The 27,255-nt window shown below is 47.5% G+C and overlaps 2 protein-coding genes across 3 annotated transcripts in view; both read left to right on the top strand.

Annotated features, from left to right (window-relative positions):
• Positions 1 to 23,646, top strand: part of LOC308466117 (low-density lipoprotein receptor-related protein 2-like) — an 89,040-nt gene extending 65,394 nt beyond the window's left edge. Inside the window, exons 30-31 of the transcript XR_013980675.1 lie at positions 19,653 to 19,775; positions 23,199 to 23,646. The gene's annotated coding sequence lies outside the window, so the exon portion shown is untranslated. The remainder of the gene's footprint in view (positions 1 to 19,652; positions 19,776 to 23,198) is intronic.
• Positions 23,647 to 23,859: 213 nt separating this feature from the next.
• Positions 23,860 to 27,255, top strand: part of PRAG1 (PEAK1 related, kinase-activating pseudokinase 1) — an 84,080-nt gene continuing 80,684 nt past the window's right edge. The window contains exon 1 of one of the 2 annotated variants that reach the window (XM_080986675.1): positions 23,860 to 23,894. The gene's annotated coding sequence lies outside the window, so the exon portion shown is untranslated. The other variant, XM_080986672.1, reaches the window with a different exon arrangement.

The following is a 27,255-nucleotide window of genomic DNA, read 5'->3' on the forward strand; positions in this document are numbered from 1 at the left end:
AGCATTTCTGTGCTGCAACTAGAATGTAGGTGGAGAGAGATGTTTTGATATGCATTTCAGTGCGCAGCCTAATGAAAGCAAGGTAATGCGGAGAAATGGCATTCACATTCAGAAGCAAGTTCTGATGTGTGTTTCGCTGTGCCTCTGACTTCTGTTATATTATTTATTACAACATGTATACCCAAGGAGGACTGGGATGAGGAGCTTAAAGAGACGCTTCAGAAGTTGTTTGCTGTAATCATTAGCCTAATGAATCCACCCTTAGCATCCAATCTCCCATGCTGATGTAGCCGTTGAGAAAGATGATAAACGAACCTGATCTTTCCAGTGGCATGACATGTAAACAGAAGCCATCAGGCCTAGTTAATGCCCTTTCCTAAATGCTATCTTTTGCACAAAATAAGTAATTGAGCCATGAGCAATGCAAGTAGAGGTATCTGGAATGACTTTTTTTTTCCAGAAGACGACACAGAACACCAAAATACTTGGTGAAAGTTCCATCTCTTAACTATCAGGGACTGCTTGGATACTGAGGAGGAATGGTGGGAGGAACCAGCTGGCAAAATACAGTGGTACCTCGGGTTAAGTACTTAATTCGTTCCGGAGGTCCGTTCTTAACCTGAAACTGTTCTTTAGCACTGCTTTAGCCAGTTTGGGCCTCCCGCTGCTGCCGCGCCACCGGAGCACGATTTCTGTTCTCATCCTGAAGCAAAGTTCTTAACCTGAAGCACTATTTCTGGGTTAGTGGAGTCTGTAACCTGAAGCGTCTGTAACCTGAAGCGTATGTAACCTGAGGTACCACTGTATTGGCTGAGACAGCTACTGGTACTAATGTCCCTGTTGAAAAGGGACAGCTGGAGCATATGGAGCACATTTTAATTGTCACCTTGTCCTCTGTTGCTTCTTGCTTTGCTTTGCTTTGCTTTGCTTTGCTTTGCTTTGCTTTGCTTTGCTTTGCTTTGCTTTGCTTTGCTTTGCTTTGCTTTGCTTTGCTTTGCTTTGCTTTCCTCTAAGACCCAGGCCTCCTGAAAAATACAAACAGGAAACCAACCGCATTGTTGGACTATATCCCCTTGCCTGTCTGTTGCCTTCACACGCAAACTTCCTTCCGTTACATAGTGTTCCTTTTGTACATGGTTCTGAATGGGGCGCATTAAGACCCCAAACAAGTGTTATTTATTAGCTGCTTGCCTGGCAGTTCTTCTCACAGAACAGACAGATAAAGCGCCCCCAAGCTGGCTTCCTATAGATAATAAGGTTGCGCTCTGGTATACAGCCAACTCCCCGAGGCTGTTGAATTAAAAGCCAGTCTGGGAATTTAAAAGGCAGGTGCCCTTAAAAAAATAAAAATAAAAATCACATTTATGGTTTCTTCTCCTACTTGCATGCAAAATGTCTCTTAACAGCCTCTGAAAGAGTTTTACATCGCACTACTGTCCTTGATTCCTGAGAAGAGGCAGGGCCAGCTAGAAAGGGCAGAGGGGTCTGTGTCAAACTCCCTCAGTAAAGATGGGAGCAAGGTAATGTGACTGGGTTTTGGGTGCCTTAAAACTTAGACACTCCCTGGACTCAGCTACATTGATAAAGAAACAACGATTTGAATGCACTATAAACATGCAACACCAGAAGGCGCAAGAGAGCAGGAAATTTTTAAAATGTAATTTTCCATAGGGATTTTTTTTCTTTTGTTACAACGATCTAACTTCTGACCTATTTATTGTGTGTGTGTGTGTGTGTGTGTGTGTGTGTGTGTGCCCCCCGCCACGCCAGTGTTTAGATCCATCCCCTGTCAGTAGCACTTGAGAAGACTGAGATTCTCCGTATGTGGAAGCATTTACTAAGACCCAGCAGCAAGGACTCTTAATAATGTGAAAGGGAAACCTGTGACCACAGAGAGGAATCAGGCTGTTGAGGAAGCTGGGCTGTCTCCCCTTCCTGTGGCGACCAGCTCCCCTCCCCCTGGTCTCCCAGAACCTGAAGAGGTATGAAGAGGGCGGAGCAAAGGCAGGCAAGCTGAAGGAGCCTCAGATTGCTTGAGAAGGAACCATGGGAGGAAGAGCTGTGGGAAGGCGGGGGACCTTCAGTCCTCACAACTGCCTCATAGGGGCAACAGCTACCGGGATGAGCTGCTGTGCCACTTGTGCTGCTTCTGTCTCTGGAGTCACCAGACTCCACCTCTGAGTTAGATACTCTGCCTGTCACGCCAGCTTCGTCTCCAGAGTTGCTGGAGATGGCGCCCAGCTCAGTCCCACAATTGGAGGCTGCTGCTGTGTCCATCCCATCGTCTCCAGAGGAGTCGTCAATGCCATCATCCAGGTCATAAAGACACCAGCACAGGCCACCCAGTCTCCCATGAGGAGGACCTGCTTGCTTGCCCAGTCTAGCGAACAGCTCTGTTTGCTGTGCTAAGTTGTGTCTGCCTCATTGCCTTATATACAGTCGTACCTTAGATCCCGAACGCCTTGCGAGTCAAACGTTTTGGCTCCCAAACGCCGCAAACCCGGAAGTGAGTGTTCCAGTTTGTGGACGTTCTTTGGAACCCGAACGTCCGACGCGGCTTCCGATTGGTTGCAGGAGCTTCCTGCAGCCAATCAGAACCTGCCCCTTGGTTTCCGAACATTTTTGAAGTTGAGCGGACTTCCGGAACAGATTCCATTCGACTTCCGAGGTACCACTGTCATGGCATCCCAGGGTCAAGTCGCTTGTTGGAACAATGACTCCTTCTTTGCTTACCAGTCTGAGCAGAAAGGAGTTCAAGCTCTTCCAGTGAGAGCCAGGACAACTTCTATTAAAAGGCACAGCAGTCTGGCCTGCTTTTTTGCCTCGAGTTCAGACTCAGAATAGATAATATTGGGCTGGTGTAACTCAGTATAGGAGCCTTATATAGTCACACTGCCTTTATTTAATGAGGAAGCCGCGGGTTATATTTCTGACTGCTGAATTTTTGAGCTCCAAAAATAAAACAGGTTATACCGATACTAAAAAGGCAGTTGGCATATTTGTTGAGCACATAGAGGCGGGGCATGTAGCAAGTTTGCTGGGGGATTGCTGCCGCTTCCGATTTGCTGCTCACCGTGCAAAACCACTCATTGTTTTGCACCTATCTTGCCACCAGTCCTGCAGGAGCACCTTGCGAAACTTGCTAGTCAGCAGCCACTCAACCAATTCCATTATTTTTATCCCAACAGAGCACTCTGAGTGACTCCACAGCATATAAATAAAGGTGAAATGAGATCCCATATCAGTAACAAAAGATACATTAAAGAGGACAGCTATAAACTAAAAGCAGCCATTTAGGATGTAATTCAGTTCTAAGGTGGCAGTAAAACCTGATATTCAAAGTCTCTTAAAGCAAATTAAGTTTTCACATTTAATAAACCATAGAGAGTGCTTGATGTCCTCTCCTAACTTTCCCCACTTCCTCTCCAATGCTTGTTTTTTCATTTATCTGTTGTTACTTTTTGAATTTTTCTAAAGGAGAAAAAAGGCTTAAAACCACTTAAATGTATTAACATACCCTCCAGCGTTTTTTCTATGAAAATAGGGACGTCCTAAGGAAAAGTGGGACATTCTGGGATCAAATCAGAAACCAGGACGGATTCTGTAAATCTGGGATTGACCCTGGAAAATAGTGACACTTAATTGGATTAATAAGGGTAGGGGAGGAAGGATGAGAGGGCCTGATAGATCTGTACCTGGAGAGTATTCCACGGTGGCGGCACCACCACTGAGAAGGCACTGCTTCTGGTTCCTAATGACCCAGGCCAATGAGAGAGATCAAGTCTCAGTCCAGTATGCCTGAAGGAGCGTCTCCACTTCCATCGTTCTGCCCAGACACTGAGGTCCAGAGCCGAGGGCCTTCTGGCGGTTCCCTCCCTGTGAGAAGCCAAGTTACAGGGAACCAGGCAGAGGGCCTTCTCGGTAGTGGCGCCCGCCCTGTGGAACGCCCTCCCATCAGATGTCAAAGAGAACAACAACTACCAGACTTTTAGAAGACATCTGAAGGCAGCCCTGTTTACAGAAGCTTTTAATGTTTAATAGTTACAGATAGGTAGCCGTGTTGGTCTGCCATAGTCAAAATAAAAAAAAAATCCTTCCAGTAGCACCTTTAAGACCAACTAAGTTAGTTCTTGGTATGAGCTTTCGTGTGCAAGCACGGTATCTGAAGAAGTGTGCTTGCACACGAAAGCTCATACCAAGAACTAACTTAGTTGGTCTTAAAGGTGCTACTGGAATGTTTAATAGGTTATTGTATTTTAGTGTTCTGTTGGAAACCCAGCCACATGGGCGGGGTATAAATATTAAATTATTATTATTATAAGGCCTCCAAGTCTAAGCCTTAAATCTAGGCAGGCCTATATGGGAGTAGATCAGCCTTTGCCATCCTGGTGCTTTCCAGAGGCTCTGGACTACCATTCCCATCGGCTATGCTAATCGGAGCTGATGGGAGTTGTAGTCCAAAGCAACTGGTGGGCAACAGGTTGGCGAAAACTGGAGTGGATGGTGCTTAAGAAAACCAAAGCTGTGAAAAGAAAATGTTGGTGCCTTCTGCTTTGTCATGTGTGAGCTGGGGTGCAGTCGAGCAGTCAGGTGCAATCAGTTACAGCATGGGACGCGGGTGGCGCTTGTTACCATAAAGCACCAATGCTGCAGCAAGCAAAGGCTCTAGCAGCTCAGCCAGCTGCTTGTGGCTGGAAAGCCAGACAGGATGTTTGTGACTGTTGCCATGGGAACAAAGGGGCAGTCCATTCTGTACTGAGCACCGGATGTTAGCTCAGTGTGTGTGTGTCATATGACCCGTACTGGATGTACTTGGGAGGAGTTTCTTCTTGCTGTTGTTGAGTGCAGACATGATTCTCTGTACTGATGTAAGAGGCAGAGATAAATGATGTAAATAGTTTTCTGTCTGCTTCTTTCCCCTCCCTGGGGACACCAAAGGGGAGAGAGGAAGAACGGTGTGTTCCTCTCATACATCTGAGAAGAATCGCCGGACCTCGCCTGCTTATCAGCAGAGGTTGGGAGACGCGGGGAGGTCGACAGGAATATCTGCCGGTGCCTGCTTGTGGCACATTCCTCTGACCCAGGCAGAATTCCAACAGTGGCAGCCTTCGGATGGTTGCGATTCATCGGACATCTGCATGAGAGGCTGGTGGATTGTCCTCCTCTGCTCCAAGGAGGAAGAAAAGCGTCTGAAAGAGGCCAGAGGCTCCACAGACAGCTGGTGGAAAGAAGAGGTGTTTTCCAGAGCAACAAAGTTCAAGGTATGCTGCATTTCGGGCTAAAAGTGTGAACGCAGGAAAATTAATTCCCTGGTTCACGGAGCTGCGTTTCAAAGAAAACAAAAGCTCCGGAGGAAGAGGCCTGCAGCTTGAAGGCTGAAGCCTGCATTCCACAAATTTTTGTGGTTGATAAGAAGTCCTATTGAAATGCATTGTTGCTAGGTAACGGTCCTGGGAAGTTACTGGCAAAGGGGCTGGACTCTGAGTGTGAGCCTGGGAAAGCGAAACAAAATCAGAGAATGTTTCGGCTACAAGGTTTACGAGCTCTTGGAAGGGACTTTTCAATAGCAGCCTGAGTTTAGCTGCCAGGTGCAAAGAGCGTAAACAATCTGCAGTTTGCTGCGTGAGAAAGAAAAAAACGACTGTTGGATTTTACAGTTTGTTTGACAGTGTGAGCTGGAGGCTTGGATTCAAGATGGATGCCAAGAAAGGGGGAGGTTTGCCTTGCCCTCCTCCCTTATCCAATGACAATTATTCATCTTGGTCTGTAAAGATGAAGGCCCTGCTGCAGAATCAGAGGCTTTTTGATGTAATTGAAAACCCCATCCCTGCAGCACCAACCAGAGGTTGGGAGTCACGGAATGTAAGGGCCAGGACTGCTATAATTCTGTGTGTCTCAGATGATCAGTTGGTGCATGTTCAGCATTTAGAAAATGCGAAAGAGGTATGGGACACGCTGCGTACAACGCATCAGAGAGATGCTGGTTCTTCAGCGTTGCTGTATTTTGAGAAATTGACCAATCTGAGACTTGCGCCTGATGGAGATGTTCAAGCGCACCTGACAGAAATGAAGTTTCTGCGTCAACAGATGGTGGAACGCAATTTCCGTCTTCAGGAGGAAGTGTTTTGCTTCATGATGATAAACAGCCTTAGCCGCACCTACAAGGTTGTTGCCAGTCAGCTTGGTTCCCTACCGGCCGCGCAGCTGACCGCGGAGAGAGTTTGTGCTGTGGTCCTGAATGAACACGACAGACTTGCTGCACTGGAAGAAAAGGATAGGGGGAGGGAAGAACAGAGTTCTAATTCCCCCACTGCTGATGCTACTGGAGAGCATGGTGTAGCATTGAGTGCTGTCCGATGCTACAATTGTGGACAGACTGGGCATCTACAGCGAAACTGTAAGAAGCCGCGCCAGTCAAGAAGAGCAAAGAGCAGCTCTACGAAGCCTCAGGCGTCAGGCAAAAGCCGTACCAAGTGCCAGGTGAAACCTGCAAAGGCTATGATGGCGAAAGGAACCACGCCAGATGTTGGGAACTCGTTCATAATAGACACGGGCGCCATGGTTCATATGTGCCCGCACAGAGGACTGTTTTCGACGTTGAAGAAGCAAAGCTTCACTGTGAAACAGGCCAACGGTCAGGAGTTGGAAGCGACTGGAATTGGGACTGTGTATCTTGAGAGTCTGAACTTGACTATAAGCAATGTTTACCTGGTTCCGGAACTGAGATTTAATCTGCTGAGCGTGTCGCAGATTGCAAAGAAAGGACTGAAACTGTCCTATGATGCTAAAAGCTGCAAGATCTACAAAGATGGAGAACTGTTTCTTACTGCCAAAGAGAAAGATGGACTGTATTTGTTGACTTTTGATCAAAGTGATTACATGAAATGTAATTCTTCTGTTTCTAACGAAATCTCTCTTGCAGGCGTGACCAGTGTGAGCACCAGGAAGGTGACTAACACCAAGAAGGTCGACAGAGCATTTCAGCGGGTGTATGCTGATGTGATTGGCGGTGCTGATGTGATGGTCTAAGCCACTGAGCCTCTTTGGGCTTGCCAATCAGAAGGTCAGCGGTTCGAATCCCCGTGACTGAGCGAGCTCCTGTTGCTCTGCCCCAGCTCCTGCCAACCTAGCAGTTCGAAAGCATGTCAGTGCAAGTAGATAAATAGGTGCCACTGTGGCAGGAAGCTAAACGGCGTTTCTGTGCCCTCTGGTTTCCATCACGGTATTCCATTGCACCAGAAGCGGTTTAGTCATGCTGGCCACATGACCCGGAAAGCTGTCTGTGGACAAATGCTGGCTCCCTTGGTCTGAAAGCGAGATGAGCTCCGCAACCCCATAGTCGCCCTTGACTGGACTTAACCATCCAGGGGTCCTTTACCTTTTACCTTTTTACTGTAGGGCTGCCATACGCTCCCAAAATGGTGTCCGGGTGGATTTTTGCAGAATCGGCAAAATGTCCATGAAAAACCAGATGTATGGCAAGCAGCTCAACAACTCTGTCTGGATTTTCACTTTTGGGAATATGGCAACCCTAGCATACTGGCCAAGGGTTTAGGGATAGTTGGGAAGTCCCAACAGAAGATTTTCCCTGTTGCTCCGGGAAGGTGTGGCAGTAATGTCTCTTTGAGATGCCGGACTCTGAAAGTGGGGATCTCTTGCTGTGGTCGTGCTGTGGCACCTCCCTGCTTAGAGCATCTTACCCCTGTTTGTGAGTGTTATGTATTGAAGTTCTCCCCCTGGCCACCAGGAGTATCGTGTATATAGTTTTCACTCAGGTCCACGTCAGTTACTTTAGGTGGGAAACCCTGGGTTGTTGTTGCTACATTGTTGACAGCCAGCTGCCTATAAAAGCAGGCCAGCTGAGCTGTTTGCTGTTCAGTTCTGTTCCAACTTACAAATAAAGAGCTGCTTTGGAGAAATCGCTGTGTCGTCTGCTATGTCTACCCACTATTTAACACCGGCGACGAGGATGGGATTGATGGACATCAGAGCACAGCCAGACGCGGCCACCCTCTGAGCTGAGCTGAATCACTGAGCTGAATCACTGAGCGAAATCACAGGGCAGAACCAATTCAGAGCTGACCGTTCTGGCTAGAGCACTGTGTTCCATCCATCGCCTCCACGTCGGCATCGGAACCATGGCTTCACTCGTGCCTCTACCGCCGTTTGCCCCAGCCTCTGAATCATGGGACTCCTACCTCGCTCGGTTCGACTGCTACCTCCAAGCCAACAAGCTGACGGATGTATCACAGGAGCATAAGTGGGGCCTATTCCTCAGCCTTTGTGGCCCCGAAGTGTTCACGACGGCCCGAGCAATGGTTGCGCCTCTAGCAGTCCAGGCAGAGCCATGGGACACGATTCAAGAGACGCTCCACAACCACTATGCACCAAAGCCATCCAAGATTGCTGCCCGCCATGCGTTCTACCACCGGAACCAGGCAGAGGGGGAGTCCATTAACAACTACACCATGCCCTCCGACAGGCTGCAATGCACTGTGAGATCCGAGACTTAGACGATGCCCTGATGGATCAAATCGTCTGCGGGGTCCGGGACATCCGTCTGCAACGGCATCTCCTTGCCAAGCCAGACCTCACGCTGCAGAAAGCCATTGAGGAGGCCGTGGCCTCAGAAGCTGCTGAACTCTCCGCCCAGGAAATCCGCAAGGCCAGTAGCCCGTATTTAAAAAACTGTATACACGATACTCCTGGTGGCCAGGGTGAGAACTTCAATACACAACAGTGAGTAGTCTTGCTCTTTGCCAGAGAAAAACTGTTGGGAGGAAATGGCCTAGGAATGTCAAAAGGACAGGAGCATAATGTGTTTGGGGAGTGGGGAGCACTTCAGAGAACATTTGTAGCTCTCGTGCCAATTGTTCCACCTTTTCCGTAGCTACCATTTCTTGTAGTGCGCTCTCATTAAATTTCCCTTCATTTGGATCAGCGGATTATTAACAGTACATTACTCTGGCATCCCAGTCACGAAGGAGAATGAACCTAAGACCCCTGAAAGCAGCATGATCAAATCATGGGGCAGATTACATGGCCACACCTGATGCAGATCTTAAGCTAATATCACACTGTTCACAGCAGGTCTACAGGAATGCGCAGGCCTAGCTCGTTTAGAATGGTAATATAATTGGCAGGCGTCTTTAGCAAGAGAGAATCATCCCCTGTGGCTCAATTAATCCTGCCAGACCCTTAAGATTATATACCATCTCTAGAGTTTGTTCCTGTTAATCACACGGCGCAATCAATACGCATGGTGTCTTGCAGGGAAACGGAAGCAACAAAGGAGGATCTCTGCCCCAAAGCATTTCCAATCTAAGCATCTGACAGCGGGGGGAGACAACATGCAGCGTGAGCACTGTCACGCTGCATTTAATCCAATATTTTGTTTCTCACGGGGGGGCATCCAGAGTCAGGGCACGAAGGCTGAATGTGTACAGTGGGAAGAAGAAGAAGAAGAGTTTGGATTTGATATCCCGCCTTTCACACCTTTTAAGGAGTCTCAAAGCGGCTAACATTCTCCTTTCCCTTCCTCCCCCACAACAAACACTCTGTGAGGTGAGTGAGGCTGAGAGACTTCAAAGAAGTGTGAGTAGCCCTAAGTCACGCAGCAGCTGCATGTGGAGGAGCGGAGACGCGAACTCGGTTCACCAGATTACAAGTCTCCCACTCTTAACCACTACACCACACTGGGAAGAGGGAGAGCCCCCAAATTCCTCTTCATTCAACCTCTACACATGCTCACTTTGGGGTCTGAATGGAACTTGACACGTGTACAAACCACCTGGAGAATTAGTTCTCCAGGACCTGTTCCAGGAAAGGCAGGGTCTCCTGTCGCAGAAACAAACAGGGCTCTCTCTCAGGGTTGTGGGTTGGAGCCCCACATTGGGCAAAGGGTTCCTGCATTGCTGGGGGGTTGTACTAGATGACCGTTGTGGCCCCTTCCAACTTTGCAATTCTATGAGTCTATGATTGTTTGGACCATGGGGTCAGGAACTTCCAGCCTGTGGGCCTAATCAGGCCCACTAAGGGCCCTAATTTGGCCCACAAACCCTTGTTCTCAGGTGGAACTCAACTACCCCACACCAAATGATGATAGGTGGGGGGGGAAGGTACTTTGTGACTGCAAAGGTGGGTTTCGGGGTGCCCTGGATTGTTCCTATACAAGCAGAGATTGTGTCCAGCAGCTTTAAAATTTGGCACCACATGCAAGGCAAGCTGGGATTGGTTTGATCCTGAGTGAAGCAACCCTCTGACACAAATACAGTGGTACCTCTAGTTATGAGCTTAATTCGTTCCGGAGGTCCGTTCTTAACCTGAAACTGTTCTTAACTAGTGGTGTGCTTTCACTAATGGGGCTGCTGCGCCGCCGGCACACAATTTCCGTTTTCATCCTGGGGCAAAGTTCTCAACTCGAGGTAACTCTTCCAGGTTAGCAGAGTTTGTAACCTGAAGCGTTTGTAACCTGAGGCGTTTGTAACTCGAGGTACAGTCATGCCTCATGTTACGTCTGCTTCATGTTACGTTCTTTCAGGTTACGTCCCGCAGCGACCCGGAAGTACCGGAAAGGGTTACTTCCAGGTTTCGCCGCTCGCTCATGCGCAGAAGCACAAAATGACGTCACGTGCATGCGCAGAAGCAACAAATTGCAACTCGCGCTTGCGCAGACGCACTGCTGCGGGTTGTGCTCTTTTCATGTTGCGAATGGGTCTCCGGAACGGATCCCATTCGCAACCAGAGGTACCACTGTACGACTGTACTTGAATCCCAATTAATTCTGGGTTTTTAACACTGGTACTAACTGGGTCCAGAAACGCCGCTTATGTTTCTTTTATATTCCGGAACAGTTTTTCAATGTGAAGGGCACCCAGATACAGTGGTACCTCTGGTTACGTACTTAATTCGTTCCAGTGGTCCATTCTTAACCTGAAACTGTTCTTAACCTGAAGCACCACTTTAGCTAATGGGGCCTCCCGCTGCTGCCGCGCCACCGGAGCACGATTTCTGTTCTCATCCTGAAGCAAAGTTCTTAACCTGAGGTAATATTTCTGGGTTAGTGGAATCTGTAACCTGAAGCATATGTAACCTGAAGCATATGTAACCCGAGGTACCACTGTATAGAAAGAGCTGCAGTATGATCTAGTTCAGATTCCTACATTTCAAGGGGTTAGACTAGATGACTCTTGGGGTCCCTTCCAGCTGTACAGTTCTATAATTCTAAGGGGGAATTTCAGAGGGGAGGGGGACAAACAAGCCCTGGCCTTTGTTCTCAGGACTTTCTCTGAGCTATAGGGATGCCAACCAAATTTTCCAGGCTTCGTCTGCTGTATGTGAATTGGGCCCTCTGTAAATGTAAGATGGGCCGTGGGCTCAGCAGCACTACACTTGGCTTACAGGGCAGCTGGGAGCACCGCAAAGTTAAAACAAAGGAGGTTTAGAAAACGGAAGGGGCGGGAGACCCAGGGCCCAGTGCAAAAGGCTTGGGTCTCCTGGGCCATCCCACAACAACACCCTTGCTGAACACGCAAGGAATGTTCTGGCTCCTGCTTTGATCAGTGGGCTGAAGCTTTCGGTATCTGAAGAAACCAGCTCCTGCCTTATTTAAAGACAAAAGCACAAAAGAGGAAATGCTACTACTGGAGGCTGTAGCCATGGCAGGGGGAGGAATGCAACTGGGTCAGTCGCCCGAGCAGTGACTGTGAACTGGTAATTCAATCACTTTCCGACATCTGATCATTCCTGAGCTAAGTCTGAGAAATGTTTAAGAATGAATATATATATATATATATATATAGGCAAGAAACAAAGAGAGGAGAAATAAAGGGAGCAATGGGGTGAGAGGAGGGAGGAGCGATTTACCTTTCACAGAGGGAGGGAAGCATCTTGTTTTGCGCATAAGGCCATTGGCAAGATCCTTCTGTGCATGTCCGCAGCCGCACGGTGCAGCCGAGTGGCGCTCCGCGCAATCCTATACATGCCTGCTCCATAGGAAGCGACGCCGGGTTCCGCAGGGCTCATTCTCCGCCGGCAGGGGCCAAACTAGATGTGCGCTTAATGCGTGTCTAGTGGCGATACACCTTGCTTTTCCTTAACTAATTGCAGGCGCAGAGGGGAAGCCCAATTCTCGAAGCAAAGGCAGAGTATGAGGAGTGGAGGTTTGTTTCTTCCTTTCCTTACCACCCCACCGCATGTGGCTTGCTGGTGCCAAGATGTCTGTTCTATCATCATCAGCTGTGACGATGGCAAAGATATCAAAAGTGATGCAAAAGGAGCAGGGTGTTGATGTCACCGCATGAAGATTGACAGCTCCCTAACCCAGTATATTTAAACTAAGCAGCACAATTGAGCTTTGGGGCTGAAGTTGATAATTTTTTCAACAACAACGTACTACCAAAAGTTTCCTGACTTTTTAAAAAAATTATTTTTCAGTTTTAATTTACTTTCAAACATACAGATCAAATACTTTCCCAATACACATATATTTTGACTCCCCCCACCCCTTTTGCAGTTTCTTATATTTTTAATTCTTAATATTGAATTTCCCCTGTTATTCCGAATATTAAATACTCCCTAATTTTTCTTTAATATTACATTTGACTGCTTGTTTTAGGTTAATCCGGCTAATGAATTTATATGTGTACAAAAACTTTTCAGATATTCCACAAATTTTCCCCATCCTTTAATAAAGTGCATTTCTCCTTGGTTTCTTATGGTTCCAGTAACTTTTGCCATTTCGGCATAGTCCATCAATTTGATCTACCACTCCTACTTGGTTGGGACACAATCTTCTTTCTGTCTCTGAGGGATGAAAGATGGAGGGAGCAGGTGAGGGTTGCAGGGGCAGGGAAAAGGAAGGGAAGGGAAGGAGGAAGGCAGCAGAAGGGAAAGCAACAAGTGGAAGGAGGCAGATGGGCAGGTGGACCTATGAAGGAGGAGGAAGAGGGGAGGCAGAGCAGAGCAGACCTGACCTCAATGGCAGTGGCAAAGAGGGGAATCTTTTTGAGCTTCTGGTCTGTTATATATTCAGTGGTCTGTGTTTGCCTGAGCTTGAGTCTGGACCAGGGGTCTGCAACCTTTAAGACAAAAAGAGCCACTTGGACCCGTTTCTGAAGAAAGAAAAACTGGGAGCCACAAAACCATTGTGACATTTAAAACAAATATATCTCCGGAGCCACGATCTGACAGCGGGCGGGAAGGTGACGTCGGGACGGTGCGTGACTAACGCACGCACCGCCCCCATGCGACGTCACAGCCAGTACAGCGCCCGCCACAGTGGGGAGTGTCGGGGCGCACAGTGCGCCTCCTCCCCTCGCTAGTATCCGCCCCGGAGCCTCGGCAAAGGTGTAAAAGAGCCACATGCGGCTCCGGAGCCGCGGGTTGCTGACCCCTGGTCTGGACTAAGGATTCTGAGCCCTGTGTTCTGATTCGATACATGATATCCAATCACAGAACATTTCAGGATTTGGGCCTCTGCCATTGGCCCTTAAACTCTGAGCTGTGATTCGCAGCTTATAAGTTTAGACAACTAATCATGTTGGAAGTGGGAGTGACCCAGACCTTCAGAAATGTATATCAGCAGCTGCTTTGCCCCTGTTGTTCAGTTCCCTTAGTTCAGTAAAGGTTTTTGCTGTTATCGCTGTGTCTTGCCTTGTGGAAACCCACCTATACCTCCATGGTCTCTTCCGGCTTTGGAGTTGCAGTTCCTTGCCAAGGGCAAAAGGAAGCCTAGCTATGCTTCTGTCTTAGAACGGTAGAGTTGGAAGGGACCCTGAAGTTCCCCTAGTAGTCCAACCCCCTGCAATGCAGGAATATCCATGCAAGGATCGAACTTGCAGCCTTGGCATTATCAACACCATGTGCTGATGGTTAGAGTCTAACCAACTGAGCCATCCAGCATTGCAAGGTACTCTTCAGCTCCTCACATGGTATACAGTGGTGCCTCGCAAGACGAAATTAATCCGTTCCGCGAGTCTCTTCGTCTTGCGGTTTTTTCGTCTTGCGAAGCATGGCTATTAGCGGCTTAGCGGCTTTAAGAAAAAGGAAACAAACTCGCAAGAACTCGCAAGACGTTTCGTCTTGCGAAGCAAGCCCATAGGGAAATTCGTCTTGCGAAGCGACTCAAAAAACACAAAACCCTTTCGTCTAGCGAGTTTTTCGTCTTGCGAGGCATTCGTCTTGCGGGGCACCACTGTACTAGTGTGTCCTCAGATCACAATTTAGGAGGGACTGCTTTAGAACTTTGCTTCAGAACGGGTGCTTCAGAACTTTGACTTTTCAATTATGCTGCTTTGTAACTTGTGACCTCAGTCATTCAAAAGAAACTGCTTAAACACCATCCCTGTACCAGCAGCAAGCGACCTATAGAGACGTGTGTTACCGTCTTTACAAATAGGCATTTTAAAGGATTGCCACGATAAACCACCATTAATCCTCAGACGGGAAAAGTCATATTTCAAAAACTGGTTTGGCAGTAATTGTGAAACCCACACTCTTTTCTGATCATTTCCTAATCCCAATGTTATTGCTGGCATAGGACCTTAAAATGCAGAGACTGCATGACTCAAATCAGCAGAGGAGTGACACTTTGCAATCATCAGCCAAATCTGTGAGCCCTTTCCCTACAATAGACCCACACATGGCCAGTTCTCCCAGCCTAAACTGAGGCTTGGCAGAAATGGTCATAGTTCACCAGGCTCTACCTTTTCAAACAATAACAATAATAATAATAATTTATTTGTACCCCGCCCATCTGGCTGGGTTTCCCCAGCCACTCTGGGTGGCTTCCACAAAGACCAAAAATAAACTAAGATGTCACACATTAAAAACTTCCCTGAACAGGGCTGCCTTAAGATGTCTTCTGAATGTCAGGTAGTTGTTTATCTCTTTGACATCTGATGGGAGGGTGTTCCACAGGGCGGGTGCCACTACCGAGAAGGCCCTCTTGCCTGGTTCCCTGTAACTTTGCTTCTTGCAATGAGGGAACCGCCAGAAGGCCCTCGGCGCTGGACCTCAGTGTCCGGGCAGAACGATGGGGGTGGAGACGCTCCTTCAGGTATACTGGGCCGAAGAATGGCATTAGAGTGTTGACCCTGGAAACAGTCTCTAAACTTCTAACCCAAACTTCCTCAACCTGTGTGGTGCCCAAAGACAACCCTTCCCTTCAAAAATAAATTGGGTGTTTTCACCTTCTGGGACTTTACACTACAGATTGTGGGGGGGAGGTGGTCTTTTTATTATTATTAACTTTTCATTTAGTCAATCCCTTCCTACCGGAAAATGAAACCTATCCAAATCCCCTTTTGTATAGTTGAAAAATGAAAGTATCCCTCCAGAATGGCCAAATGACCCTTTGACCTGTGATTCAGACACCAGTTCAGTTTTGAAATAGTTGAAATAGTGACTTGAGAAAAAACAGAAGGGTTATGAATGTGCCTGTTAGAGATGGAGCGGAATGATTTATGGAGCTTTTATCAGCCCATTGTACGAGCCAGAATTGCAGTGCTTCGGGGCTGAGAAGTCCCGCTCCTTTCCAGCTACAGCACAAGGTCGCTGCAGTTCCATCCCCTGATATGACCATTGCCCTCTTCCTCTCACAGGCAGACATACTGTGAATGCCTTTTCTCCCATGCTTGTAGGAGAATGCTGGTAGCATTCTCTCTGATTCTAATATTAGAAAGACCACTGGTCCCTCTACTCAATACTGAGCACATCCAAGCAGTGCTTTGTTTTGTTTTTCTATAAAAAAAATGTTTAGGGGTACTCTCATTTTGACTCAAGAAAATCACCGTTTTATAGTTCAAACCAGGAACAGTAAATGGACAGAAGTACAAAGAAAATGCATTACCTCATATTACCACACATCCACATTCCACACTGCTTCACACATTAAACGCTCACTTCCGTCTGAGACTCAGGAAACACCGGGAAAGGAAAGGAAGCCACCATCGGAGGTGGTAACAACGAAACTGGCCAATCACCGTGCTCGGGCCCAACTCCTACTTCACACATTAAACGCTCGCTTCTGTTTGAGACTCAGGAAACACCAAGAATTGAGGCCGCCATCGGAGGTAGCAACAGAACTGACGATTCACCGTGCTAGAGAATAAACTTTTTTTTTTAATTAAAAAAATTAGTTTCTTCTCCGGTTAGATTCACAAAATGTTTAGGAGTATGCGTTCCCCTGCGTCCCCCCAGAAAAAAGCACTGCCTCCAGGCATCCTTTTTATTGTGCATCCATGATGTTTGTGTTCATGATGGTATCAGAACAGCTGTACGCAATCCCACTTTCAATACCGTTTGCACCAGCAGACGTTTCAGGGTGGGCATAATATTTCTTTTCTAATCCGTGTGTGTCACATTGCCTCTTGCTGAAATCTTGTACCGCAAACGTTCCAGGGTTGTTGTCGTTTTGGTCACTCTTTTGTTGCACTGCCGTGCAAGAGTGCTCCTCCACAGCAAAAAGACATGTGGATGGGCCAGGATCCTTCCACCATGGATCCACTAACGTTGGGCCAAGGACATGTTGCAAACTGCAGCTTCAAAAAAACCACAGTCTGGAAGGGCTCATTGTCTGTGCTGGCAGGTACAGCACTCCAAGGGTTTTGGGGCGATGTGGGGCTTGAACTCGGGACCTCCTGCATCCAAAATATACACTCTTCCCCTGTAAAAGGTAAAGGGACCCCTGACCATTAGGTCCAGTCGTGGCCGACTCTGGGGTTGCGGCCCTCATCTCGCTTTATTGGCCAAGGGAGCCGGCGTACATCTTCCGGGTCATGTGGCCAGCATGACTAAGCCGCTTCTGGCAAACCAGAGCAGCGCACGGAAACGCCGTTTACCTTCCCGCTGGAGCGGTACCTATTTATCTACTTGCACTTTGACGTGCTTTTGAACTGCTAGGTTGGCAGGAGCAGGGACTGAGCAACAGGAGCTCACCCCGTCGCGGGGATTCGAACCGCCGACCTTCTGATCGGCAAGTCCTAGGCTCTGTGGTTTAAGCCACAGCGCCACCCCTGTCCCCACTCTTCCCCTGAGCTACAGCCTATTCCCTAACTCTGAGCAGCAGCAGCGATGGCGGTGGGGCTTAAACCACAAACCCCACAGCCCTTTTGTACTCGCTTTCCCTCTCTGTGCAAGCAAAGACTGAAAGGGACTATTGTGAGGCAGCAGGTCCCCACGATAATAGCCAGTTCTCAACATTTCATCTCTCTATCACACTAAAGCATTGTGATTCATGTAGCCGGAAAGAAGCAACTGCAGGGACACAGGAGCCATGGTAAAATTCTTTTTTTCTTTTTTTACTGAACTGAGAGTCAAACAAGAAACCTGAAGCCCAGTTGCAAAGTAGGCTAAGATTAAAGACTTGCTCTTCCTCATCAAGAAACTGAGATCATCTGGCACCGGGAGTTCACGTGATTTTATTTCCACTCTCCAATATAAGTTAAAGCGAATGCTTCTGATGGAATGACATACAGTATGTGTCAAGAGTTCAGCCTACACTTGAGTAGGACCCTGGCAGAGACACATGCCCGAATGGCATGTTCTCTCCCTCCTGGTCGATCGTTTGGGAGCTTCAAAACCTTTCTTCAGCCCGAACATCACAGCGACCGATGCCAACAGACACACTTAAGGATCTGCAGAGTTTCCGTATCATGCGCGTGACAGACCTCAGCAACTCAGCATTTTGGCTAATCTACTTTATTTACATATAAACATACATGGAGCACTGCAACATGGCTCCCTCTCTCTCTCTAGCATCAGACAGCAAAGAGAAAAAGAACAAAAGACAATAGTCCCGCTTCACGAAACACAGTAACACAAAGTGTCTTCGTCACTTCCCACTCTGTGGAGTCAAAACATACACCGTCATGTGAAAGACAAAAGTCCCATAACTGCAATCACAGAGCAGGAATTCTAACAGTATGTATGTGCACACACTTCAAACCCTCTAAGTATCCCTGTTTTGCAGGGACAGTCTCAGAATTACAAAAACCATCCTAGCTTCTGACTTAATCCTGAAATGTCCCTATTTCCCCCACCGGTGCTGCCACTGCTGAGCTCGGGGAGGAGGATGAGCCAGCCCTTGTCCCGAGCGACAACAGTGGCAGCTGTGAGAGAGCATCCCATAGCCTCTCCATGGCCGCTGCTGCCAGCCTCCTCCCTTGGGCAGTTTGTAGTGGCTGCTGGCAGCACCAGCGAGGAGGAAAGAGGCTGCCTCTACTAAGGCCCGGCCCATGTGACGCCCCAGCTTTGAGGTGCAGGCAGGACCGCTGCCCTGGGTGAGAAAGAAGGGGGAGTGGAGTGGAACGCGAGGAGTCTTAATTTTAAAAAAATAATCTTGCCCCTTTCTAAAAGTTATTTATTGCTGTGTGTATCTCTTTTTGTAAATTTACCAAAGAATGAAATGAAATGAAATCGGGATCAAGGGGTTTCCTCAGACGGTAGAGGGAATAATAATTATTATTATTTGTTTGCTTGTTTATTTATTTATTTATACCCCACCCATCTGGCTGGGCTTCCCCAGCCACTCTGGGCGGCTTCCAACAAAATATTAAAATACAGTAATGTATCAAACATTAAAAGCTTCCCTAAACAGGGCTGCCTTCAGATGTCTTCTAAAAGTCTGGTAGTTGTTCTCTTTGACATCTGGTGGAAGGGCCTTCCACAGGGCGGGTGCCACTACCGAGAAGGCCCTCTGCCTGGTTCCCTGTAACTTGGCTTCTTGCAGTGAGGGAACCACCAGAAGGCTCTCTGCGCCGGACCTTCAGTGTCCGAGTAGAACAATGGGGGGTTATGTGTGCTTTGTCCCATTGGTGAACTGGTGCTGGCACTCACTGTTTTTCTGAAATGCTCTGCAGCTGGGGGGGGGCACAAAAAATGGGGTGTCGAGGAAGGCCAGTTTGGGGGGAGGAGTGACAGAAACGTCCCTATTTCATCTGAGGAATGTTGGAGGGTATGACATGTGATGTCTATATATACACAGAGCTTGGCTGCTCCCACGAAAGGTTTTAACCATATCCTGCTCCTGTTTCTGCCCCCAACCACTATAATGACAATTTTGTTAGTAACGTCTCTAAACTACTGCAATGTAAGGCTGGCACCCATGAAATAGAGTCGTTTCTGAAAATTCTAAAAAAGACATTGATTGTTTCCAAATGAGTGGTCACCCTGATTGATTTTTGCAAAATTGGTGTGGTTTATATGATGTTGGACTTGCCGATCAGAAGGTCAGCGGTTTGAATCCCTGCGATGGGGTGAGCTCCCGTTGCTCAGTCCCGGCTCCTGCCAACCTAGCAGTTTGAAAGCACATCAAAGTGCAAGTAGATAAATAGGTATCACTCCGGCGGGAAGGTAAACGGCGTTTCCGTGCGCTGCTCTGGTTCGCCAGAAGGGGCTTAGTCATGCTGGCCACATGACCCGGAAGCTGCACGCCGGCTCCCTCGGCCAATAAAGTGAGATGAGCGCCGCAACCCCAGAGTCGGCCACGACTGGACCTAATGGTCAGGGGTCCCTTTACCTTTATATGATGTTGTTAAGTGGTGGTTCTCTTGCACTTTCCCCTGTAGTTTTCCATTATTTTTTTAGAAGCCGATGTATTGTGCAAGAGTACTACTTAGCTGTTTATCCCAATGTACCCGCTTTCTTTGCAGTGGTTCACAAGGGTGCACTCTTATTGCGCAAAGGGCATATAACAGGCTCTACCTTAATGTGCGAGAGACTTGCGCAGAAGGACAGCAGTCTGGAAGTGCCAACTGACATCACCTCCATCAAATGTAGGTCAGGCTGTTCAAATACATTCCTTTGTGCTCAGGTTTTTAATGGTGTTCTTTTCTGAAAGCACAGCTTTACCTCTTATGACTATGTATTCTGGCTTCTTGCCTAGTATATATAGTGTCTTTCATACACCCATTTTGGGCTCCACCTTCTACTGATATGTCGCCAGAAGAAGAATTAGCCTGCAGGCCATACAAACAAGAAAGGTTAACTGTCTCCATCGTGCAGAGTCCTTGCTGTTCTTAAAGAAATCCTTTTAAAAACTTTACATTCTAATCCAGTTACATGGTATTATAGATTTGTGGGGAACTCCCCCCCCCCCAAAAAAAACACACCCTAGAATTTAATAAATGGTAGGATTTTGATTAATTGGGATATGGATGAAAGTACAATCTGCAGTACAGTCCCTGGGTTGGCTACCAGCCTGGCTGGCCTAGCAAAGAGCAAATCTGTTAACACAACAAAAAAGGTTGATGGGCCATCTAGTCCTTTGGCCTGGGGAGACAGATGTTGCCAAGGTGATGGGGGTGTGTGTGTGTTTGAGATGACAGGAAAAAGGAGTCTTGAGCAAGGATTGCTGAGAAGAAGGTAGAAGAAGGCTAGGATCCATCTTGGGCAGGCTGGCTGAAGGCTGGCTGCACTGCCTTGGGGGACAAGCCCCTCTTGAAATGACCATGCTAGACTCCCTCCATACAGACTGAAGGTGTAAATAGGTGAACAAACCTTCCTTCTTAAAGCTACGACAGTCTCCACTGTGTCTCAATAATCCAAAGGACCACAGACCCTGGGTGAGTGCTTGGAACCCCATGGACTCTTGAGGTGAGGGGAACTTTTGTAACAATATGTTTGGCCAGAATCAAATGCCTCCTTGATAACACAGAGAATACAGGGCAACAGACTTTTGCAGAAGGAACTATACAAAAAGAAGGTCACTCAATACATTACAGATGTCTGCCACTCCTTACAGACAATTAGATGAAATGGATGTGAATATTTCCACAGATTCCATGCACAGGTATGAATGTGAATGTACCCAAGGCATGATCCAGCCAAGTTCTGGGTATGCTAAATCCTGCCCCAATGTATCCCATATTCTGCTACAACAGGGATGGTCAATGTGTGGGCCTCCAGTGGTTGTTGGACTCCAGTTCCCATCAACCCCAGACAGCACAGCCAATGGTTATGGAGGATGGGAGTTGTAGTTGTAGAGCCATCACTTTGCTACAAGAAAAGCTACATTCTGCAGCTTGTACCAATTATGAACATTTTATGTGTTATCTTATTTTGCAAAATTCATTTGTATACTGTACGTAATTCAGTAGGGCTTACAGTAGTACCTCGGGTTGAGAACTTAATTCGTTCTGGAGGTCTGTTCTTAACCTGAAACTGTTCTTAACCTGAAGCACCACTTTAGCTAATGGGGCCTTCTGCTGCCGCCGTTGCACTGCCACTGCACAATTTCTGTTCTCATTCTGAAGCAATGTTCTTAACCCAAGGTACTATTTCTAGGTTAGCGGAGTCTGTAACCTGAAGCATCTGTAACCTGAAGCATCTGTAACCTGAGGTACCACGGTATTTTCAACTATTACACTTATTTAGTTATTAATTACACTGCCTTTCCTCCAAAGAAGAAGAAGAAGAAGAAGAAGAGGAGGAGGAGGAGGAGTAGTTCGGATTTGATATCCCGCTTTATCACTACCCTAAGGAGTCTCAAAGCGGCTAACATTCTCCTTTCCCTTCCTCCCCCACAACAAACACTCTGTGAGGTGAGTGGGGCTGAGAGACTTCAAAGAAGTGTGACTGGCCCAAGGTCACCCAGCAGCTGCATGTGGAGGAGAGGAGACGCGAACCCAGTTCACCAGATTACGAGACTACCGCTCTTAACCACTATACCACACTGGCACAAATAACTCAAGGTGGCATACGTAATTCTTCCACCATGCAATTTTTCCTCACAACAAGCCTGTTGAGAGATTGGACCAAGATCACTCAGTGGGCTTCATAGCTGAGTGGGATTTGAACCTATATCTCGTTGCTTCGAGTCCAACGCTTTAACCACGACACCATGGTGTGCTGTGCTGAAATTTCATTGGGCAGCAATCTTATAAGTGTTTAATGCCGGCTGGATCTTGCCCATTGTGAGAGAGTGGCGTCTGAGGCATGTTAATATCACTGATACTAAGCTGGTTAGGACTTGCCGGTTTACCTCAGTGGCATTACAAGAAAGTCCCACCAAGCTGCAACATGCAGTCAACAAAATTAGCAGCTGAGGCAAATTCTGAAAGAACCGTGCCGTTTGATGAAACGAGGAGCAAAGCACATACTTGTAGCAGACTGCCCTGGAGAATTAGATAAGAAAGGCTAGAACAAAACAAGACCTCTGCTAGACAAATCCAGCTTTGAAAAATATTTTATCGTTATCCTCGGTGATTTACAAAGCGATTAGTTGGTATTCAGTTTTGCAAGCATAGCTGTCACCAGCTGGGATTCGAAAAGGTATGCTTCACTTCAGGCAGGAATTAGTCACGATGGCATCGTCTGGTTCACAAGATGTCCTCGAGGGAGTCAGAGAGAGGATCAGGCTTGTACAATTGCAATTTTCTGGTTGCTAGCTTCGTCAGTTCATGCAGGGTGGACTTGGGTCTTTCAAATTTCAGCGGTGCCCCCTGCAAGGCCAAAATCCAGTGTTTCTCACACCTCTTGTCTTCTGTTCAGTATGTGCTCTATGTCACAGTTGCGCTGCCCTAAATTCGCCTCTGATTCGTGCACCAAGGGAATAACTAGAGAAGAAGCTACAGAGGTGGCAAAGGGATAAATTCTTCTGCTAATTCAGGAGGCTGCTGCTTTCATCTACAATGACAAAAGCCCAATTCCACAAATTGGGAGCAGAATCTATGTAACTGCGTGCCCCTAGCATCCTATCTCTCTTAGGACCTTAGGACCAAATCCACGGACTCCCTGCACTTTTCTGGAGGACATAGAAGTGAATCCGTGGGACCACCCGAAAATGTTTGCAGGTGTGAACGGTATTGAATGTGGGATCCAGTTGACTTCTCCAATAGCATCAGCAGCACAAATGATCAGGAAGGTGCAAGAAGTCCTTGTTTGGCTTTGCCTGTTTGGGGCTCTAGCGCCACCTACTGTTGGTCTCCATGTCTTCTGTCCTACAAGTCCTAATAGGCAGAGGCGGAGCTAGCTGCTCTGGCACCCAGACTGGCGCATATGTTGTGCACCCAGGGGCGGGGCTAGCCACTTGCATGGCGGGGCTAGCATCCCAGGGGGGCGGGGCTGCACCCACCATACACCCCTTCCTCCGCCAGTGCTAATAGGCAGCAGGAATCACTGCAATTACAGAAGAAGAAAAAGAGGCAACAGGAAGCAAGTGAGTCACAATATTTCACAGATTCTCTCCTTCCATTCAGGATGCATGTCTGTAGTGACTCATGGAGAAATATAACAGATGGGCTCCACGGAGACGATGACATGGAGTAAACCTTTTGAGTGTAAAAGCTAAGCGTGCTTCCAATTTTATTTCAGAAAAATGTGCTTCTGCTATCCAAAGTATGATGAAAAAATACTACTAGAATACTAAAAAAATGCTAAAGTAGTATGACAAATACTATTTTAATTATTTTGTAGGAGACATTTCAGCTGGTGTGGGGGTTTTTTTTTACCCCTGTATATCTAGTCAGATGTGCCTATTGGAAAGTATTAAAAGCTGCATTTATCCTCCTCTGCACCTTACAAATAGCACCACTGACACTTCTACACAACCAGCAATAGGAATGCAACCCTGCAAAGTTCAAGTCAAATACCCTGAGCCGAAGACTGCCTGGCTGAGTCAAGCTTCAGACATTGTTCTGTGATTTATTAAGGTAATTTGGGTTAATGTTTCACAGCAGTGCGTTTATATTAATCTAAATGTTGGGTGTGGGGGAGTGACAGGTTGCAAAAGATCCCTTATCAGCCTTCCAGCTCTAGAGTCTATGAGGATTCTTGTATTTCCAGATGCCTCCTCTTGTCATTTTCAAGGTTCTTCAGCTCCCCTTTGCAAAACGGTCAGAGGGGAGTGGTCAGAGGGAGAAGTCTGGCAGGAGGAGGAGTCAGAAGCTGAAGAGGTAACAGGGCTTAGTGAGCGGGGAGACTCTCTGGCAGAGAGCAGCCCAGAATCAGGAACTGAAGCAGGAGAAGAATCATAGAAACATAGAGTTGGAAGGAAGCCGAGAGGCAAAGATGGGTCAAGTTTATGAAGAGGCATGAGGGCCTCCCCACCATTCCAGACATCCGGCCTGAGGATTTACCAATGACTGGTGCCTAGCCTAGCGTTGCTTCCCTGAGTTCGGGTTCTGCCATGACAGGCTGCAACCACCGTCCACCCTGAGACTGGGTAAGTGGCCATTAGCAGCCAATGGCATGAAGTGAGAACATTAATAAGATAAATTTTCTGTGTCGCTGGGTGCACATTCCAACAACAGTAATGGAGGGGGCGGGAGAAGCCAATCTGAGGTACCATTTTCATCACCTCTCTGTGATATGTGCATTATAAAATACGCAGGCGCATGTACATCCAGCTCAGGGATGTCTCTTGGCTTCCGGCGTTTTCATACTACCTGTGTGTTGGCTATGGCTGATGGGAGTTGCAGTGCTGGCTGAGACTGATGGGAGTTGTAGTCCTAACATCTGAAGGACATCTGGTTAACCAAGGCTGCTGCACACGTTCCCAAGCTTATGTGGGAATCACAAAGGTGATGGCAGCAGCCGTCATGCTTGGTGAGAAAATTCATGAAAGGAATCCCAAGTCTTCCCACTGCATCAACACAGCACATATAGAATTCCTGCCATGTGGTATTGAGGGTAAAGGTAAAGGGACCCCTGACAATCAGGTCCAGTCGTGACCAACTCTGGGGTTGCGGCGCTCATCTCACTTTATTGGCCGAGGGAGCCAGCATACAGCTTCCGGGTCATGTGGCCAGCATGACTAAGCCGCTTCTGGCGAACCAGAGCAGCACACAGAAATGCCGTTTACCTTCCCGCTGGAGCGGTACCTGTTTATCTACTTGCACTTTGACGTGCTTTCGAACTGCTAGGTTGGCAGGAGCAGGGACCGAGCAACGGGAGCTCACCCCATCATGGGGATTCGAACCGCTGACCTTCTGATCGGCAAGTCCTAGGCTCTGTGGTTTAACCCACAGCGCAACCCGCGTCCCGGTTTTGAGGGTATCACCCCTTTAAAGGAGCTATAAGAATTATAAACAATAATTATTAACAGCACACCTGGAGATTATGGTGACAATTTTACACACACACACACCCCAACACTAATTTGAGCAACCATGCAATAGGGATATTTATTTCTTCTCTATATTGCCTCCAGTGAATAATAACACAGAGAGAATTTCCCCTCATGAGGTCTCACATTATCTTTATTCTCCCCCCCCCCCTTTGTTAGGAAACACGTAGGCTGGAAGTGTTTGCTTTTCCTCTGGCCTTATCGTATTTAATTAAAGCTCTTAAGAATGTTTCTGATAAAGTAGTGAGTAGACTATTCTGTGCCTTACGCAAACAACAATTCTCCCACAGTCGATGCCTTAAGAAAAGCCTTGGTGAGGGGCGAATGCTGCAGTTTGAAAGGGATTAATGGGCAGAATGTGACTTGTCACTTTCTAGCCATTATTATCAATATCCACGAAGGCTATTTCCATCAAGGCTGGCTCCCAGTTAAATTTTTCTCATTCTTGAAGTTCCTGCCCTCATCCTTTTAATCTGCTCTTGCCGGCTTGTAGCAGCTTCAGCCTGTGGTATGTTTGTGTGTGGTAGTCAGACAATGTTTGCAGCCCAATCCTAGGTGTGTTTTCATACTGAAGGAAGTCCCACCATGTTCACTGGAGCTTACTCCCAAGTAAGGGACTGTTTAAGACTGCAGCCTCTGTTTTGAAATATGGGCCTCCTCGGGCAGGTGCAAGGCTTGGTGGGTCAGAATAATTAACAGGTATCGTTTTATGCATTGCCAGAAGAGAAAGCAAAAGAAGACACAGGTTTGTGTAAAATGCACACATGCTGATTTATCTGTATAGATGCAAATATAGAAATAATTACTATGGGAAGGACTCCAGTAGTGAGTCCCCTCAGCAGAAGCCGTGCAAAGCAGACTCTTCAAGGGTCCCTATTTTCCAGGGACAGTCCCAGATTTACAGAAGCCATTCCAGTTTCTGATTTGATCCCAGAATGTCCCACTTTTTCTTAGGACATCCCTATTTCCATCAGGAAGACAGGAGTGCCTGGCGTGCTCTGGTCCATGGGGTCACGAAGAGTTGGACACGACTAAACAACTAAACAACAAAATTTCCATCAGAGAAATGTTGGAGGGTATGGAATAGGATGTCCCTGTTTTCACTGGAGAAATGTTGGAGGGTATGCAAAAGGGCTTCCACTTGGGCAGCTGGACTTTCCACCCTCGCCTCCCCCTGTGCACTGACCGAGTCAGCAGTAAATCACACTTAGCAAGCTGAAGTTAACTCTTTACAGTCATACCTCGGGTTAGATGTGCTTCAGGTTGAGCATTTTCAAGTTAGGCTCTGCGGCGACCCGGAAGTAACAGAGCGCGTAACTTCCGGGTTTCGCCGCTCGCACATGCGCAGACACTCAAAATGATGTCATGCGCGGAAGCGGCAAAACGCGACCCACACAAGCGCAGATGCGCAGTGGTGTCTTACGTTTTACTCAGGATGCGAACGGGGCTCCAGAATGGATCCCGTTCGCATCCAGAGGTACCACTGTATTAGCAAAACAGGATCTGCACAGGAGTGTCAGGCCTTGCCCCCACGAAACAGTTGCTGAGATTAAGATCCCTGCCTCCCCACGGCCGGCTATGTCTCCTCCTGAGGCATTCTTGCCCAAAAGTCTGCTGGGCCCACTGGGGTACAAGAACCAGAGAGGCAATCTTCTGGGAACAAATGGGATCATTAGTAACAGGAAGAACACGCCTCGTTAAAGTGTGCCTGTTAACGTTCCTAGGGTGTTTGGGTGTGTGGGTGTGGGTGTTATCAGATATGCTTCTCTCCAGGCCGCACCATTTGCCACTGAAGCCACAGAACCCTGAGGGTCAGCATTCATAAAGTTTACGACACTAACCCTTTATCTGTTTTGGCAATCAGCTGGCTCCTTTTCTTTGTTTGCTGTGAAAACAGAAATCTCCCCCCCCCCCCCAAGCCAGCTTGTAAGCAAATGAAAGAGCCCCGATTGTACTCAGGTGTGGTGCTTTCTTCTTAATGTGCTACAGGAAAAAATGGAGGCAATGCTCCCAGTACGTTTCTGAGCACAATTCAAGTACAAGTCTTATAGAGCAAAAAATACGGTAAGTTAGGCTTCGAGAAGCCCAAGGTTGCATAGTGGGCTTTGTGGAATTCGAACCCGCTGTGTCTTGATCTAAGCTCAACACTCCAGGCACTATATAATTTCCATGCTAGTGTTGCAGGAGGG

The sequence above is a fragment of the Podarcis pityusensis genome, assembly GCF_964106645.2.
Source record: "Podarcis pityusensis genome assembly, chromosome: 17".
Taxonomy (NCBI): Eukaryota; Metazoa; Chordata; class Lepidosauria; order Squamata; family Lacertidae; genus Podarcis; species Podarcis pityusensis.